Source organism: Miniopterus natalensis, chromosome 1 (assembly GCF_054644295.1).
Source record: "Miniopterus natalensis isolate mMinNat1 chromosome 1, mMinNat1.hap1, whole genome shotgun sequence".
NCBI classification, from domain to species: Eukaryota; Metazoa; Chordata; class Mammalia; order Chiroptera; family Miniopteridae; genus Miniopterus; species Miniopterus natalensis.
Window position 1 is genome coordinate 96604491 of NC_142081.1, and position 17759 is coordinate 96622249.

Below are 17759 nucleotides of genomic sequence, written 5' to 3' on the forward strand. Positions count from 1 at the left end.
TCTGAACTCTTACAGGGCTCTGGTGCTAGAAAAGTGGGAGAGAGAGGAGAAAAAAGTAACAGAGAAGTTGGGGATGTATTTCTCTCTGCAAAGAGAGAGGGTAGGTACCAGAAAATGGGACTGGTGTATGCCCGTCAGTGTTCACAGAGAGAGGGGGTTCATGTAGGTCTGTGGAGGTGACCTGTGGAGGTGGAGTGTGGAAGTGTGTCTGTATCCAGGGGAGAGAATGTGTGAGTATGTTGTCATTTCTAGGAAGGACAGTAAAGAGGTAGTATGTGTGTGTTGAGGGACAGGAGACTCAGGAGGGGAGAGGTATGTCTGTGTGTATTAGGGCATATGGGCAGCCAGCAGACTTGAAGACAGGCAAGGAACGGTGGCAAATCCCAACAGGTCCTTAGCCTCATGCTTGACCCACTACTTCCTAATACTACCCTCCAGTTAGACAAGGTGCCTGCCCTCCTTGACAGAGACAGGCCTCCAAGCCTTTGCACTTGCTGTTCCTTCTGTGAGGATGCTCTCCCTCCCTGTCCAGTCCCCAGTGTCCTTCAAGAAGTTTCTTCTGACCACCTCCCACTTCTCTGTCCAGGCTGGGTCAGGAACCCCTCTGCTATCCCTACCCTTTGTCATCTCTTGTCCTGCCCTGACCCTGAAGCTCTGAGTGCCTACAGGTGTGACTTCCCAAGGGAAGGGGTCTTGTTCTTGTTTTTTTCTGCACTCAGAGCCTGGCACAGAGGAGACATCAAAAACTAAAGTTTGTGGAAAGAATGGGTGGATTATCATAGCACTTGACCCCCAGCCAGGTGCACAGTGGGACCTTCATAAGGCAACAGAGTAAAGCAGGAAGAACATGGCCTGGGGACTGAGACGCTTAGCTTCCAGTCCTAGGTCAGCACAACAGGTAACATTAACCATGTCACCTGGGAAATGATTAAAGCAGGAGTTCCTAACCCAGGTCTCCAGTGAGGGGGGCTTAGGAAGTCTCTGAGCACTGATGTAAATTTATGCACGTGGTGGGGAGGGCATGTACCTGTTTCAGGTACACTCTGTGGCTTTCATTCCCCAAGGGTCCTACAGACCAAAAAGATTCAGAACAACAGTGTGGGAAAGAACAGGGCTATCCCCCCGGAGAGAAAATTCTGCCTGCACATCAGGGGACTACTGGGGAGCAGGAGTCAGTACAGGCTCTGCAGCCCCAAGCCCCAGCCAGTATTCCTGTGGAATAACAGGGACTAGACACTGGCCTTGAGAAGGGAAGAGAGCTGTCCAAGATGGTGGGCCATCTTGGTGGGGATAAGTAAGAGCAAAGCTCGATGGGGCAGAAGTCAGGGTGAATGAGTGGCAACCCTGAGTCTCACTCTCAGACTCTCTGGGTCTCAGTTTCCCCATCATACAGGCCAGGGCTACACAAAGTGATCCCTGTGAACCCATTCTGAGTGTGCAAAAGGAAGCGCTGGGACATGCAGCGGTGAGGTTCTGGACTGTAGGGCTGAGTGCACAGTCCTTACATTTGGGCAGTCCTACCTGGTGGTAACCTGCGGCCCTCTTCCCTCCTGGGGTAGAGGACAGGCTTCCCTGGCTGCCCCACACTGCCAACTGGGCCTGCTTGGGTGCTGCAGTCACCAACTCCCACGTGACCATGACTCCCGGGAGCACAGGAGCAAGAGGTTTCATTATGAGCCTGGACTAGGATCAAGGGAGCCCAGGGACTGGAGAGAAGCACTGAGCAGGGCTGGCAGCCAGGCCAAGGCCACATGAGCTCAGTGAATTCCCCAAAGTCTCAACCCCTCCAGAGCCTCTCCCCGTTTGGCCTGGAGAAACCGAGGTACAGAGAGAGCCCTATGCCCTGGGTCACACTGAGAGTTAGTAGCAGATCTGGGCCAAGATCCCAGGCCTCCTGCCCCTGGCTGGGCTTATACTCTGGGCACCAATGTGCCTCACCCCCTCAGGTGATGCTGCATGCCTCTGCAGCCCCCTAATCCTGCCAGAAAGAGGTGGCTGGCACTGGGGTTCCAACAGACTGATTCAAACACAGGCTTGCTGTGTCCCCCAGGATCCAGCCACCCTGAGCCTCAGTGTCCTCCTCTCTAAAACAGAGGTAAAAAACCGCACTCCTATGCCTGTGTGGGGATTATAAGAGCACAGATGTATAGTATGCTTAGAGCAAAACAGGGGGCCTCAGGTAGTCAAACTTCGCTTATAACTCCCATGCTTGAGGAGGAACTATTATAGCTGCTGTTGCTGCTCTGAGGAAAGTTCAGCTACTCCACTGTTTCTTTGTCCAGTAACATGACCAGCAAGAAAGTAACTGCAGTGTTTGGAGCAACAGGAGCCCAGGGTGGCTCTGTGGCCAGGGCCATTTTGGAGAGCAAAAAGTTTGCTGTGAGAGCAATGACCAGGAATGTGACTCGATCAAACGCACTGGTGCTCCGGGACCTTGGCGCTGAGGTGGGAAAAGGGGACCTGAATGACGCAGCATCAGTGGAGGCCGCCTTAAAAGATGCCTATGGGGCCTTTGTGGTGACCAACTTCTGGGACCATCTCAGCAAAGAGAAAGAAGTGTGTCAGGGAAAGCTGGTGGCCGATATTGCCAAGCCCCTGGGTCTGAAGCACGTGGTGTAGAGCGGCCTGGAGGACGCCAAGCGCCTGGCTGGTGGGAAGCTGGAAGTTGAGCACTTTGATGGGAAGGGAGAGGTGGAGGAGTATTTCTGGTCCATTGGTGTTCCCATGACTAGTGTCCGCTTGGCAGCTTACTTTGAAAACTTTTTCACCTTATGGAAGGCAGTGAAAGCCTCTGATGGAGATTACTACACCTTGGATCACCATGGAAGCTTACGAGAAGCTGGGATTTCCTGGAGCAGCGGAAACAGCGAACATGTTCCGTTTCTATTGCATGAAGCCAGACCATGATGTCAAGCTCACCCACTGACTGAACCCCAAAGTCAGAAGCTTCAGCCAGTTTATCTCAGAGAATCAGGGAGCTTTGAAAGGCATTTAAGCTGTTCAAATATGCCCCTGACAACTTTCTTCCTCCCGATTCTGGTCCTGTTTACAGCACATCTCCATTTACAGAACAGGCATGTTAGAATGCAATTGTTTGCGACACCAAAGGCTTCCCTGAAGTTCTCTTTTAAGTAGGAAACATGGAAATGTTGATTCACATATAACTTTCCAGCTAGTGATAAGGATTGTACATCTGTTTGGTTAAGTAAGAAGCCCCAAACCTGGCACCTTCTGTAGCTCTGTCTCCCCAACAGTCAAGTTGCCTCACAAGGCTCTGGCCTGGAACTTGGAGCTTCCTCCCTAACACCAGTGGGGGTGGCCACTGACTTTCTCCTGCCTAAATGACCTAGAGCCCTGGCTCTGAAACTCCCCTCAGCAGCTCTAGTTTTTTTATTCAAGTGCATTGTTACATTCTTAGTGAACTTTTAAGTAATTTTAATTTCTTAAAATAAAAATCTTTGTAGAGCCCGGCCGGGCATGGCTCAGCGGTTGAGCGTCGACCTAGGATCCAGGCGATCAGGGTTCGATTCCCGGTCAGGGCACATGCCCGGGGTTGTTGGCTCGATCAATGACTTTCTCATCATTGATGTTTCTGTCTCTCTCTCTTCCTCTCCTTTCCTCTCTCTGAAATCAATAAAGATATATATATATATATATATAGTCTTTGTAGAGGACTTTCTGGGGAATAAGCGCAAGTATTAGAAACTCTAAATTTCAGTTTTGCTTCAAGGTTGAAAGTTGACATTCAATTACTTATCTATTCATTCTATCCTTCATTTAGGCATTCCACAAACCTTACTTTTAGCACCAGTACTGATGGTGCATTTGTGAACTTCTCTCCCCTCCTATGTGCTTTCTTATTAGAGTGGTCCATGCTCCAGAGGCTGCCATGGCTCCTTTTCAGTTTATGGTTGGCTTGTGTCATGCTAGGACAAGGGGGGCATCTATTTAGCTACAGTGAAACCCAGAGGCTCTGCAGTAGGTGAAGGCAGGAGCTTGAGGCCAGAGCTGGAGAAAGGTAGGGAAATGGGAAGAGGAGGTGATAGAAGGGCCCCCATAATATCTTTGTATATCTCTGGCTTACCATTTTCTATACCATATTGTATTTGCTTCATTTACTAGCCTTCCTCTTGGCTGTGGGTGACTCTTTATCCTGGTGCTTGGCACATGATGGGTGATCAATAAATGCTGGTTGTCTAAAAAAAAACACACACACAAAAAAAACAGGGGGCCTCAGTTTTCCCATCTCTAAGTGAAAAGATTGCCCTGAGTGATTCCTCAGGCCCCCAGAGCCTCTGAAGCTTTATGAGAAGCCTATTTGGTGCCCAGCCCATGCCCATGTCTTTGGGAGACAAGTTGCAGGGGCAGAGAGCAGGGCCTGCCCTCAGGGAGCACCCTGTTGGTTTACAGATAGGAATGGTGGCCCTGGAGCAAAGGCTACTTAGCAGAGCTGGGAGTGAAAGTGTCCATGGCAGGGCTCCCAAACTGGTACCCTGTGCCTCCACATTGCCAGTCCCCACCGGTCCCTACTACATCACACCCAGCCTGCTCCACTCATTACCCACCCTTTAGGCGATAGGTTTGTTGTACCCCAGTTCCAGGAGGCACAAGAGGCTTAACTATGGAAAACCCAGTATGAGCTGAGCAGTGATAAAGGAAGGCATCCTGGAAGAGATAGGACAAAGAGGGTCAAGTTCATACAGGTGCTTCAATACCCACTTGAGGAATTCAGACCCTGAGAAACCACTGGCAGTTTCATATGTGCTCCTTCCCCATTGGGCAGGGATGCATGACCCCACCCGGCGCTAGCCTCAGAGCTGTGTCCCCAGCAGAGGGCTTGAGATGGAGAGGGACCTGGGCGCAAGGCCCCATCCACCCCCCCTCCATCCTCAGCCATGGACTGTGCCTCCACCCTAGAGAACTCAGTCCTGGTCAGTGATGCCTAGCACTGCTGAGCCCTCATTGCAAAACAGCTTTGCTGCTGGTGAGTGCTGTCTCACCAGGGAGGGCTTCCTGACAGATTAAGGGCAATGCTAGCCCAGATACATTTGTATTCTGGTCTGGCTGCCAGCTTCAATATGGCCGAGAGATACAAGGGCAGAGGAGCCCCTCTGAGAATGCCCAGCAATGATTCCTCTCGGATTCTAATTTATTTTCTATCATTAATGTTTCTGAAAAGTCCCACACACTCTACAAACAGGGCTCCAAAGGGGAGGTAAAGGGAAGAGACGGCTGGGAGTGGAAGGGGCACAGCAGATGTGATGGGGGCAGCTGGTTAGAGGCCCTGAGTCCTGTATTCAAATCCCACCCCACCTCCACCTGCCTGCGGGACCCTGGGGCAAACTTGGCCTATACCTGTCATTGGGGAATGGTCCCCTGCTGTGTCTTCTCTTCCCCCACCTCTTGTTTCCAAGATCTACTAAGGGTCGGAGGTGAGCAAACTTTACACACTGTAAAGTTCTATACACCTTAAGAGGATCCCCACCCCAGGGTCCAGGGAAGGCCTGGAGCCACAGTGCAAGATGAGATAAGCACCAGGATTTGGGTCATTCACCCACTCCCATCTTGTCTGTCCCAACTCACATCCTCCCTTACCCCACAAGCTTACCTGAGACCAGCCTCCAAGACAGCATGCCCCCTCCCACACCCTCTACTATGGAGACAGAGGGATCATTCCCACATGTCCTCTACTTAGAAACCTTTCAGGGCTCCCTGTTATCTTTGGAATAAGTCTAAACTCCCCACCTCAATGCAAAGCTCTCCTAGGCAACTCAGGCCCATCTGAGCAGCCTTACCTCCTCCCCTCTCTGGCCTGACCCCACCCACAGCTCTCCTGATATTTGCACATGCTACTTTCTATCTGGAATTCCTTCCTCCTTGGCCCCATTTCACCTGTTAAACTCCTACCCCCTCTTCATTAAGCAGTCCAAGCTCTCCTCTGAAGCTTTTCCGACTCCCCTGGCCCTCCCTGCTCTGTGCGCCTAAGTACCAAGTACCCACCTGTATTATGACTCAGTAACACAGTAATTATGTTTGTGTAGTGGCTCCCCTCCCATCACTGAGCTGTCGTGGCCAGGGGCTGATCTGATTCATTCTGTGCATTCCCAGTGCTTGGCTCACAGTAAAGCTAACGATTCAGTCATCTGACCTTAACTGAGCACCTACTCTGTGTCAGGCTCTGTGCTGGGTGCTTGAGGATGCAGCAGCAAAGATGGAGACAGTCCTCACCCTCAAGTTGCTTGATGTACTTGGGGAATGTCTGTTGAATGAAGGAATGGACACACAACCACCTTGTAAATGGGGAAACTGAGGCCCAAAAAGGCAAAATGCCCTGTCCAAGAGTGCCCTACCTCCTTGCCCACATGTCTTTCTGCTTCATTTCTCTTCCAGAAACTTAGAAGAAATGAGGAGGAACTCAAAATGAAAGAGTCAAAAAAATACAAAGAAGAAGAAAATTACTTATGCCAACTATCATAGCTTAAAAGCAATTAGAGGTTTTGGAGGGGTCTCTGAGCACAAGCAGAAGCAGCAGAGTTAGTGCCCAGCACAGAATTTTTCCAGCATTTGTTTGTACCAAGCAAAAGGAAAAAAGGATGTAAAAAGTAGCAATTCTCAGCAGCAGACACAGCAGAGATAAAATATTTACAGCCTCCAAGGAAGGGACCTGGGAGGGGCCAGAGATCCCCCCCTGCTCCTCACTCTCACTCCATGTTCCGAAGGCAGGAAAAGGGAGAGAGGAGAATGGGAGACAAGGAAAATGAGCTGCCCCTCTCAGCCTGCAGGGATATGAGCTCTGGGCAAGGAGGGGAAAAGCCCCCAGATGCCCCCTGCTCTCTCACCCCTTCCCCACTATCCATGGCCCACTAAGCAGCCCCCAGCTACTAGCAAGCCATTCTTCCCAACTGCAGACTGGCCCTGCTCAAAATGTGGAGAGCATCCACCCTACAGGCTGGCAGTTGAGGCCTGTACAGCCAAGACCTCTCTCCAGACTCATCTCCTGATGCTCACCATGTGGCACACTGCCCTGACTGTGCTCACTCATTACCACATCCAGGCCTTTGCCCTATCAGGGACCAGGAGGAAGGTGCACCACTCCTCTGAGCGGGGAATAAGGCAGGCTTGAGGAGACAGATCCAGAGCAGACGACAGAGCCAAGGACACATAGCTCTAGGCCAGACACTGACTTCCAGCCAGGCCTCTCCTGCTGAACCACCCTCCTTCACCTAGACCTTTCACCTGACCCTTGGCCTCTTCTCTCCAAATACAGAGCAGCTACCATTGGCACTTTCTTGAAACCTAACTTTCTTTTTCCTACCTGCAGCAGACTCCCGCGCTGTCTGGGGCACAAAAGACACAGCCTCCTTTAGAAGCAGACATTCCTAAGTTGGAATGCCAGCTTCTCCATTCACTAGCTATGTGATCTCAAAAGTCCTTCAATCTGTCTGAGCCTCAGTTTCCTCATCTGTTAAATGGGAATAGTAATAGTACATATCATGGGGTTGTTTTTAGAATTAAATGAGGTAATGCATGTAAAGCACCTGGCACTGTGACTAACACTTAATAGGTGTTCAATAAACTTACCTCTGCCCTACTTCATATTCAATCCTCAAATGTGACTCTCAGGATGACCCATATACATGCACACAGGTTCCCACACCACCTTGCAGTCACAGGATAAATGCACAGAGGACACACACTAGCTGAAAGCAAGGAGAGTAGGAGGCTCTGAAGGGCTTTGCACACACACACAGAAGCCCAATCCCTCAGCACCGCTCCAGGGAGCCTCTCACTTTGCATGACTTATGAGGGATTCCTCCAAGAACAGCCATACTCAGAACCTTTAGATCCTGCCAGTCCAGGTAGAGGAGGTGACTGAAGGCTCAGTCTCCCCTCCAGCCTGTGGCAGCAGCCCAACCCTAAGCAGCCAACCCCCATCCCCACCCCTGGTCCCATTGAACAAAGGCAAACCCCAAGGCTCAGGGAATGGCAGTTAGTGGGACAGCTGAGAGCAGACACCAGGTCTGGAAAGCAAAGGAGGCAGTTCTGATATCAAATCCCACTCCCACCACCAACCAGCTGCATGGCCTTTCTGAGCCTGCTTCCTCATCTGTCCACTGAGGGTAATCTTCTTCTAGCACCCTGCCTGGGTTCCAGCACACAGCCAGAGCACTTCTGTCCCACCTGGCCCCTCAACTTCAAGCACAGTGCTCTCTCCCTCTCCCAGCAGCATTGAGGGCCTGCCTTCTTTCCTGTGACCCTTCCCAACCCACTTCCCACTGGGCAGGGAGCTGAAGGACCAGCCAACAGATGGGCTAACAGCCCATGGCCTGCCAGGTTCTCCCTGCCTCACTTGAGAGTAGAAGAGGCTTGTTCCTTGCCTCATTTTACCAGGAGCCGTAGTGACATGCTCCAAGTCACACAGTGCCATGGAGTCACTCATTTGAGGTTGGGTGTTTTCTTCTCCTTTCCCAACTGTGGAGAATACACGGGCTTGGTGTAGGGTCTGGCAGAGCCACAGACAAGGGCATAGACTGGGGATCAAAAGGTGTTTGATGTCTGTCTCCTGTTTTCCTCTGGTTGCCTTTCTCACAGAGGACTCTCCCGCCCACTGTGCTCCCATCCTGTCCTAGAGAGACAAGCCCAACCATAAGCCTGGCACTAATCAAGGCTCCCTTTGTTGTGGGGGCAGAGATGGGAGCACAGGAGGCCAGTCCCAGCCCTGGAGGGCAGACCATCCACACACACAGGGAGAGGGAGGGGGGACATCAATGGGGTTTGCCCTCAGGGATAACTGACAGCACTTCCCCAGCTGGGCTCACTCTCCCCTTTACATCTGGGGGAGCCCAGGTGGTTCAGAAGCAGGGGATCCTAGGACTGAGAAGCCAGACGCTTGACTTATTGCCAAGGCTCTGCAATGCTTTTCATGTGAGACCTGACACAGGGTTGGCCACTCCGTATGCCTTGGTTTCCCTATCTTGAAACTACAAGAAGAATAAGATCATTTCTGAGGCCACCTTCTAGTTCCAACATTCTCCAATTCTATACCCATGACCTCTGTGACCCCCAGAGTCAACAGGTACTCTCAAGTCAACAAGGGCAGAATAAGAAGTCTCAAGCATGTGTGGGTGCTGGGGCGCAGGATCACCCGGATCCCAAGGAGACAAGGAAGCACCAGGGAGACCCTAGGCTGGCAGAGGACACCGTCCTGTGAAGCCTCCCCGGGGAGGAGATGGTGGGGCAGGAGAGTAAAAGACCACTCCCTAGGAAGGCTAGAGGCAGCCATGGAGCTCCCCCCTTTCTGCACAGGCCCAAGAGTTCTCCATGCCTCACTTCCCACCAATTGTTCTGGCTATCATTGTTCTGGCCACCGTGGCCAGAAGAACACCTAAGGAACTAACAGTAAAAGTAGAAAAAGATCCCTATTGTACAGGACAAGGCCCAACAAGCTAGCCCAAAAATTACTGCTCCCCCTGAGTTCCTATAGAAAACAAAAAACAAAAAACAAAACAAACCTGTCATGCTCAGGTCAAGCATACCCCATTACTCATTGTAAGACATTGTGTTCAAATCATCCCTTTTATGTTACTAAAGGTCCCCCCCTTGTTTCATGTTACAAAAGCTGACAACCTAACAAATTATCAAACTATTAGAAGCCCCTTTACCGTAGTTGCCTTTGTAGTTACTGAGTATAAAATGTGGGAAGAACTGAGGGTCGGGGCTGCAGTTCGGCTCTTACATGGGTGAGACGCTGCAATTGTAGCCGCTGGCCAGCTAATAAAGGCTCCAAAAATTCAAACACAAACTCTGGTGGTCGTGTCACGGGTCACCCCAGAACACAATGAGGCTACAGTCTCTGGCCCAGCCCTAAACTCCTAACACCCCCAGTTCCCTCAAACCCTGTGGGTGTCCAGACTGGGATACTAAGCCCTCCCACCAGGCGAGCCCTCCCTTGCCTTCCTGGATACCACAAGAAGCCATTTTAGGTTTTCCTGACACTGCAGTTACTGATTAATCCCCAAAGCAAATAAAAGAAAGGCCGATTAACTTAAAAGACAGACAATAGTGTGGTGAAGGCCTGGGGGGACGGGGAGGGGCAGGTGCAGGGTGGAGGGGGGTCAATGGGGAAAGAAAAAGGGGGACATCTGTAATACTTTCAACAATAAAGATAAATTTTTTATTATTATTAATTATATCTTTATTGATTTCAGAAAGAGGAACGGAGAGGGAGAGATAGAAACATCAACAATGAGAGAGTCATTGATCGGCTGCCTCCTGCACGCCCCCCACTGGGGATTGAGCCCGAAACTCTGGCATGTGCCTTCACCGGAATCCAAGCACAATCTCCTGGTTGATGCTCAACTGTTGAACCACGTTGGCTGGGCATAAATCCTGGGTTGACACCTGTAGCCCACCTCCTAGATTGTACCTCTCCTCCCCGAGCCCTCCGCTACATGACCTTGGACAGGACAGGCCAACTCTCAAGCCTCAGTCTCCTCATCTGTCATCATTTTCAATCTCTCAAAGATAAAATGAAAAGAAATATGTGATCACTAAAGATTAGACAGACATTTTCTCTTATTTTTTACAGATGGATGCTGAAATATTTAGGGGTGAAATGCCATGATGTCTATAATGTACTTTAAAATAGATCAAGAAAAAAAGATATAGCAAAATGTCAACAATTGTTAAATCTAGGTGAGGGGTATATGGGAGTTTCCTATACAATTCTCTCTACCTTTCCGTATGTTCAAAAATTTTCCTAACAAAAGAAAATTTTTTTAATAAACTAACTCTGTTTCTGGAGCCAGGAGCCCCACAAACAATGTCCCATGCTCCTGGTGGGCCTGAAAGGCAGCTGTGTCTCTTAAGTAGGTTAAACATCCTCCCTGCCATCTCCTTTATGTGGTTTCCCTAGAAATCGTTTTTTCATAGATTCCACTGAGTCCTAGCTCCATATTTAGAAGCCTTAGCACTACTCGCCCGCTTGCCCACCATCTCCCTGTCCTGCAGAGCAGCCCTGGGCTGGGGACTGCAATGCTGGCTCCATCCTCATTCGGCCACCATTTTCTCTGAGCCTCAGAATGCCCCTACCCATTAAGCAGAAACGATGACAAGTCAGTGACTGCCTGGCCATCTCACTCAAAGGCATTTCCCCCACAAAGAGGCTGAAATCCCCATTTAACAAATGGGAAAGCTGAGACCCAGGACCAAGAGAGACTAGATGCAGAACAAGGAAGGTGAGAACAGAAGGAGGTGAGAGTGAGCAAAAGCTCCCTACCTACCCCAATTCCCCCTCCTCCCGATCCCTCAGTCCCAACCCTGGCAGTGCATCTGAAGAGAGGGTGGACTGCACCTCCTTTTCTCTGGCTCCTATTTATTGGCTTTCTGGTCAGCAATAAACAGCCAAGATTGCAACGGCCCAGCTAGGTCTAGCTGACCCACACAAACACTGCCAGGCCTGCCTCTGCTGGTTGATAATGGAAGAGTTATCAGTACCCCAAGTAATCAGTTGCTAACTGCTGAATGCCATGCAGTTCATAAGGGAGAGTTATGTGTGGCCAGAGACTGGGCCCTGCCCTGGACTGATGGAGCCTCCAGGGGTGGGGAAGGCCATATCTCAGGTGAGCACCTCAGCACAAAAGCCTGAGATGTCCTGGGCCTAGCCTACAGTCCTGGCCCAAGGGGAAAGAGGAAGTGGCAGTAGCCACAAGAGCCCTTAGGTACACGCCACATGCTCCTGCTCAGTCCATCTGGCCCCAGGTCCATGGATGGACCAAGTACCTGAGGTGGATAAGCCTGGTCACTGACACCAAGATACTCCCAGGCCTTATGTCACAAGCCTTGCATACAGTAGGACTTGAACGGTGTAGGTACAGAGCTAATGTTCGCTAAATGTAAAGCAGATATGCCGCTCTCAGAGTTCTAAGAGCAGGTACTTCCAGCTAGAGGTACAGGGGAGGGGTGTTTAAATATGGCATTTGGGCTGAATGTTGAAAAGTGGGTGGGGTCTACACCTACAGAAATGGAGGAAGGGATCAGGTGAAGGGGAGAGCAGAGACAAGCCCTGGAGGGTGAAAGCCACAGTGTGTGTGGAGAGGGTGACTGGTGTTTGGCTGGAGCCTGGGGGCACAGAGGAGCATGGAGGGAGACTGCTGGGGGCAGAGGGGCTGAGGGTTGGACTTATTTGTCTCTGTCCAGCAAAGCCAGCCCAGAGGAAGTGCCCAACAAGTGAATCACTGAATGATTATAGGATCACCAGATGGAGGACTGGGAACTCCTGGACTCAGAGCTATAGAATATCATGTTTGTATAAAAATATATATTTATAGTAGAGCCTCAAGAACAGCCTTGGGAGGTAGACAGGGAGATAATTATCTCAAATTTACAAAGGAAGCTAAGGCTCAAAGAGGAACAGTGGCATGGCCAAGGTCACCCGGCTGGTCAGCGGTGGCGCACAGTGCTCTCCCCACCCTGCCCAGAAGGCTAAGCCCTGCTTGCCTTGGCATGGCCCAGGGCTGCCCAGGAGGTAAAGGCCCACCCCCCCTGTACTCCTTGGCACCACCCCCTCCACCTCTATCCAGTGCTGGGCAGCCAGACAAATGCAGCAAATGCTGCCTCACTGAGAGTTCCCCATACCACCCCAGCTGGGATTGGCTGCTTGTCACGGTGACAGCTTGTCCCTGCACCTGTGATGGAGACAGAGCTGTTCAGGGAATCTCTGGAATTCCCAAGCCTGGTCTAGATAGGCCTCCACCCCCGAAGTTTGGGAAGCATACCCATGGAGCAAGAGTCCTGGGCTAGGAGTCGAGAGACAGTTGCCCAACTCACTGTGCAACTCTGGAGAGTCAAATCCCAGTTTCAGCGCCTGTGAAATGAAGTGGTGGCTCTCTGCCTACTTTATAGAACTGCCATGAGGACTACACGAGGGAAGGAGTGTAAAAACTTAAGAAAAGTTATAAAACAAATTTTGTCCTGGAAAATAATAATAATAAGGCTTCTCTCTACTTCAATCTGTACATTGAAACTTCAAGAGGACTCACCTCCCTCTCCTAGCAGAGATCAAACCAAGCTAACATTTACTGAGGTTCTTCAGTGTATCAGGCTAGTGCATGCTTTCCATGTATTATTTCAAAGCATGCTAATGACACGCCTATAAGGTAGGTACCATTCTTCCAGATACAGAGGAGGAAACAGCTCAGAAAATTGAAATGACTTGCCTGAGCTCACCTAGCTTAGAAGTAGCTGAGCCAGTATTCAAATCCAGTTCCAGATGGCATCCAAGCTCAGGTCCTTTTGATCACAGCAGACTGTTTCAAAGGGCCCATTTCCATACCCCCAAATCTCAGAGCTACAGAATCAGTGCTCAGGGTGAGACTACATGTCATATACACATACTCCACTGAGGCCCAGGACCCCAGCATCAGATGTGCTGTGCCACCCCAAGGATTGTAGACCCAACAGGGCCATGAGAGCTGAGTGAGGTATGGGAGGGTGGCTGGCACAGCTGGTATTGAGCTAACTGGATCAGTCCTGGGCACGGAGACACCTGTCTGGCTGCCCTGGCAGATGGGTGCTAGAACTGGGCCACTTGCCAAGGTCTGCCCTCCATGTCCAAACCAACCTGGACACCAAGGTTCCATTTTAGCTTCTTCCCACCCTGACCCTTGGTGGCTAGTAGTGCCTACGTAGAGCCAGACAGCTAGGGATTCTCTTTCAGTGGCTTGCGCCTCCCCTAATGTGACCATGTGGCCTCATATGCTCCCTGACAGCTGGACTGCCAAGGCAACTGCCTGAGGATGTCCTCTGCAGAGGCCCCAGCCACTGCCCCATCCCTACCCAGCAGGCTACAGTAACAGCTAGAAAAACCCAGGCTGGAATGCCCTGCCCCCAATTTGCTTTAAGACTTTGTGCCACTCACTGCCACTCTCTGAGTCTCAAACTCTTCCTCTGTCAAATAGCAGTGCTGACCCGCTACCCCTTTCCTTTGTATTCTACTTCTGAGGTCCCAAACTTCCACCAATAGTCACTCCAGGTCTCCAGAGAAACAAATAAACTTATCCTTTTTACAGACATAGAAACTGAAGCCCAAGGGACCACAGGGACTTGTTCAACTGTGCCACTGGGAGGCCCATACTAAAGGTCCATATTGATGACTTCAGGACACCTGCCACCTCTGTATACCCAGGTGGTGGGAATAGTGATGCCCCAGACCCTGCTCAATTCTGATGGCCTACATCACCCCACCTGGCTTCCCACCCAGGCCAAATCTCTCCATCCTCCATCAGGTGGGGAACCATGCACAGTCCCTTAGTGATTATGGTGAAGGTAGGCAAGGCACCTGTCCTGTTGTTGCCCTCACCACCACTAGATTCCCATAGCAGCCTCAGAACCACCTCCCTGTCTCCTCCCCCTTCCATGACCACCAGAGGGAGCAGTTTAAATTGCAAATGTGATGGAATCCCTCTAGAACTTCACCCTGCAACCCCTGAAAACAGAATCAGCCCACACTACTCAGTCAGGCACTCAAGGTCCTCCTCTGTCTTGTGCCAACCTGCTCTGCACCTGCTGAGCCCCTGCATGAACTACTCCATTGCAAACACCTTCACCCATGCCTACTGTTTCCCACCTCTGTGCCTTTACTAGTGTTGTGCCACCTGCCTGGAAAGCCCTCATTCATTCACATTCAACATTCATTCATTTATTCAATATATTTACTGAACATCTAGCAAGTGACAGAAACATCTGAGCAGGTCAAAATGCACCAGTCCTTCCAATCCATCTGAAATAGTCCCTTGCCCACTCCCTCCCTCAAGGTGTGGTTCTTGGGGGCAGATGTCTGGGCCCTGGAAGCCCATATGAGACTGTGATTGGTCAGGGTGGCCTGTCCCCATTTCCCTCAAAAGGAGGCTGGAGTGGTCAGTTACCTTTCCTCTCTCAAGTCACCCAAAGGCCCAGCCCACCCAATAACTTCTTATCATTGAATTTGTTAGAATGTAATATTTTTATAATTTAAAACATAAACATAGCAGGGTCAGGGCCCAGCTGGAGAGGGAAATTAAAGGGGCTACCCCTTACCAGTCAAAATGTTTGAGGGGCAAGTGGCTATCTTCCTAAAGGGGGAGCAAGTGGGGGCTGGGAGCACCTGGCTGGGATTTTTACTCTTGACAGCAGAGGCCAGAGATCAAAGAGATACCCTGCTCTCTCCCTCCCCAAGGCTTAAGACTCCAAGTGGAGGGCTCATCCTGTTGGAGTTGGTTGGGGGCTAGGGGAGGGGGGGACAGAAGAATTAAGGCAGGGGATCAAACAGGCCTTGATGGCAGGGGTGGGGCCAAGCAGGTATCTGGCATGCTCCAGCCACTGGGTGTCAACCAGAGGTCAAGACTTAGGAGGCTCAGGTACCCATAGAGGATGGGAGGGCAGGGATAGAGAGGAGGGAGGGAGGGAGGGAGGGAGGGAGGGAGGGAGGGAGGGAGGGAGGGAGGGAGGGAGGGAGGGAGGGAGGGAGGGAGGAAACAGCTAAGAAAGACAGAGCCAGCAAGAGGATGCCTAAGAGTGAAGCTAGCAGAAGTTGAGGGAGCTACACCAGGTCCAGCAGGTCCACCCCACTCCCAGTCCCAGGGAGAATTCTGGTCACTCCTGGGTAACAGCTCTCCCCACCTCTCCACAGGAGGCCTCCAAGGGCCTAAATGGCCCTAGAGATGAGTCTGGGCTGCCATCAGGACTGGAGAATCACAGAGGCCTGACTGGGGCTGACAGCTACTCTGGCCTCCTATGCCTCAGGTGGACCACCTGGAAAGGAGGTGGTCTCAATAGCCACCAGGCCCCCATCCCCCCAATGCACATTCAGACCTCTGTGGGGAAACCATTCCCTTGAGGGAGAGCTCTGTAGCTACAGAATGGAGATCTCAGGAGAGTGGGAAGGGTTCCGGGTCCAAGGACAATGCCAGGGCCTAGCCTAGAGGGCCAGGCTGGGGGTGGGGAAACTCCTCTGATCACCAGAATGATACTGACATCCCAGTGTTGAGGATTTGCAAACCATTATGTACAGCCCTGGCAGATTCTGACCCCAAATCTAAGAAGGTTAATGAGGGTGGGGTCCAAAAGTATCAGATGTCAAGCCAGGGAGAATCAGGCTGAGAGTGGCTGTGCCCACCTCCTTGCCCATCAGGGGAGGCTGTTGGTCACAGACAGCAGAATAGCTGCCATGGGGAGAACTCCAGCAGCAAGCCCCCAGAGCCCTGACGCTAAGTCAGTAAAGAGAGCCATGTGCCTTCCTTGCCTCCTCCCTACCTCACCAAAGACAAGGGTTAAAGAATACCTTCAAAGGAAGGGTTGCCCTGAAACTGGAGTTCTCCTAGCTCCATCTTTGCCTCAAAATCCCTCTGTGAAATGGAGTGGAAGTGTGCCCATGGACCCTGCCTTCTCAAAAGGTGGCTGAGAGATTCCAGAGAAAAAATGGAAGTGGAAGTAAGGTTTAAGCCTGAAAGCTGATCACACAATATATTAAGATACTCCAGAGACCCAGGTAGATACTGACTGGTCTAGCAGCACACCCCTCCAGGCAGCATCTAGGCTGAGAATAGGACTTCTGACCCCACAGGCTCATACACTAAGCGGCAGGAAAGAGGGCATAGGGACAAGGACTACTGGCGAAACCAACTGCTCCAACCCAGAACCCAAGCTAGACAGAAGGATCCAGGAGAAGGCTTCCTAGAGGAGAAGGAACCTGCCCTGAAAGCAGGGATTTGGTAAAGGGAGATGGCCTTCAGAGGGGCCGACCTCTCACTCTTCCTTGAGTTTCTCACTCCTGGGAATACAGGGTTCCCTCCATCTCAGGGGCACCATCCTGGACCATATCTCCCCATCCCATCTTCTATTGCTGGAGGAGAGCTGGCATTTGTAAGGGAAGGGTCTAGGAAGTTCCCTGAGGCAGCCAGCACAGGACAGGAGTGTGGGAAGAGACTGGAGAATGGGGATGGGGGCACAACACAACCACGACCTCATCACACAGAGTGAGGCACGCTGGAGCATGGCTCAAAGCAAATCAGGGATGGCAGGGAACCAGGCTAGACGGCCTAGAGGTATCCCTTCCAAACCCCAGCCTCTAGGGAGCTCTGCACCCTTCGGCAGTTCCATTCTTCCAGCCGCCTATCCTGAGCAGAAGGCGCGGAGACACACACATAAACACACTGGGCAATCTCCCCACTCCCCCACCTCAAGCCCAGCGTCCTTAGCCTGACAGGAAAGACGACCCCACCCCACCCCACCCCCCCACCCCCGACTTGGAAGCTGTAGTCTCGCAGTCCCGCGGGACCCTAGCAGGGTCACAGGAGTCTGGCGACCAGAGAGGCTCCAGTGTGGATCCGCGGGACTGGACGTATGTCCCCTAGAGCAGGAGGCTGTGTTGAATGGGTGGTGGAGAGGCATCCCACTGCCCAGCAGGCAGCACAGCCCGCGCCCCGCCCCATTCCTCCCGCGCGCTCTCTCCTTAGAAAAGAAAGGCTTGAGTGCTACCATTAAAGCGTCTCCATCCTCTCTCCGCATACACAAAGTTGCTCCAAGTCTCGGGGGTTCTTGGTTACAAGCCAGGGTTAGGTGGGGCAGCGCAGCAGGAGGGTGCGCAGTCTCGAACTGGAGCGCGGTGGGTGCCCCACTCCGGCTCCGCGCGTGCACGCACCCACGGGCGCGCACAAAACACCCTGTTCGCACCAGCGCCCCAAGGCTCCCACCCAATGAGAGGCCGCGCACGCGGCGCCACC

The 17759-nt window shown here is 51.7% G+C and overlaps 1 protein-coding gene and 1 pseudogene across 2 annotated transcripts in view; one reads left to right on the forward strand and one right to left on the reverse strand.

The window, feature by feature from the left end:
* Window positions 1-17759, reverse strand: part of LINGO1 (leucine rich repeat and Ig domain containing 1) — a 220733-nt gene that overhangs the window by 202865 nt on the left and 109 nt on the right. The window contains exon 2 of one of the 2 annotated variants that reach the window (XM_087824098.1): window positions 4085-4196. The exons of the other annotated variant lie outside the window; for it this stretch is intronic. The gene's annotated coding sequence lies outside the window, so the exon portion shown is untranslated. The remainder of the gene's footprint in view (window positions 1-4084; window positions 4197-17759) is intronic. 2 annotated transcript variants of the gene reach the window in all.
* On the forward strand, window positions 2226-2995 carry LOC107535211 (nmrA-like family domain-containing protein 1 pseudogene; annotated as a pseudogene).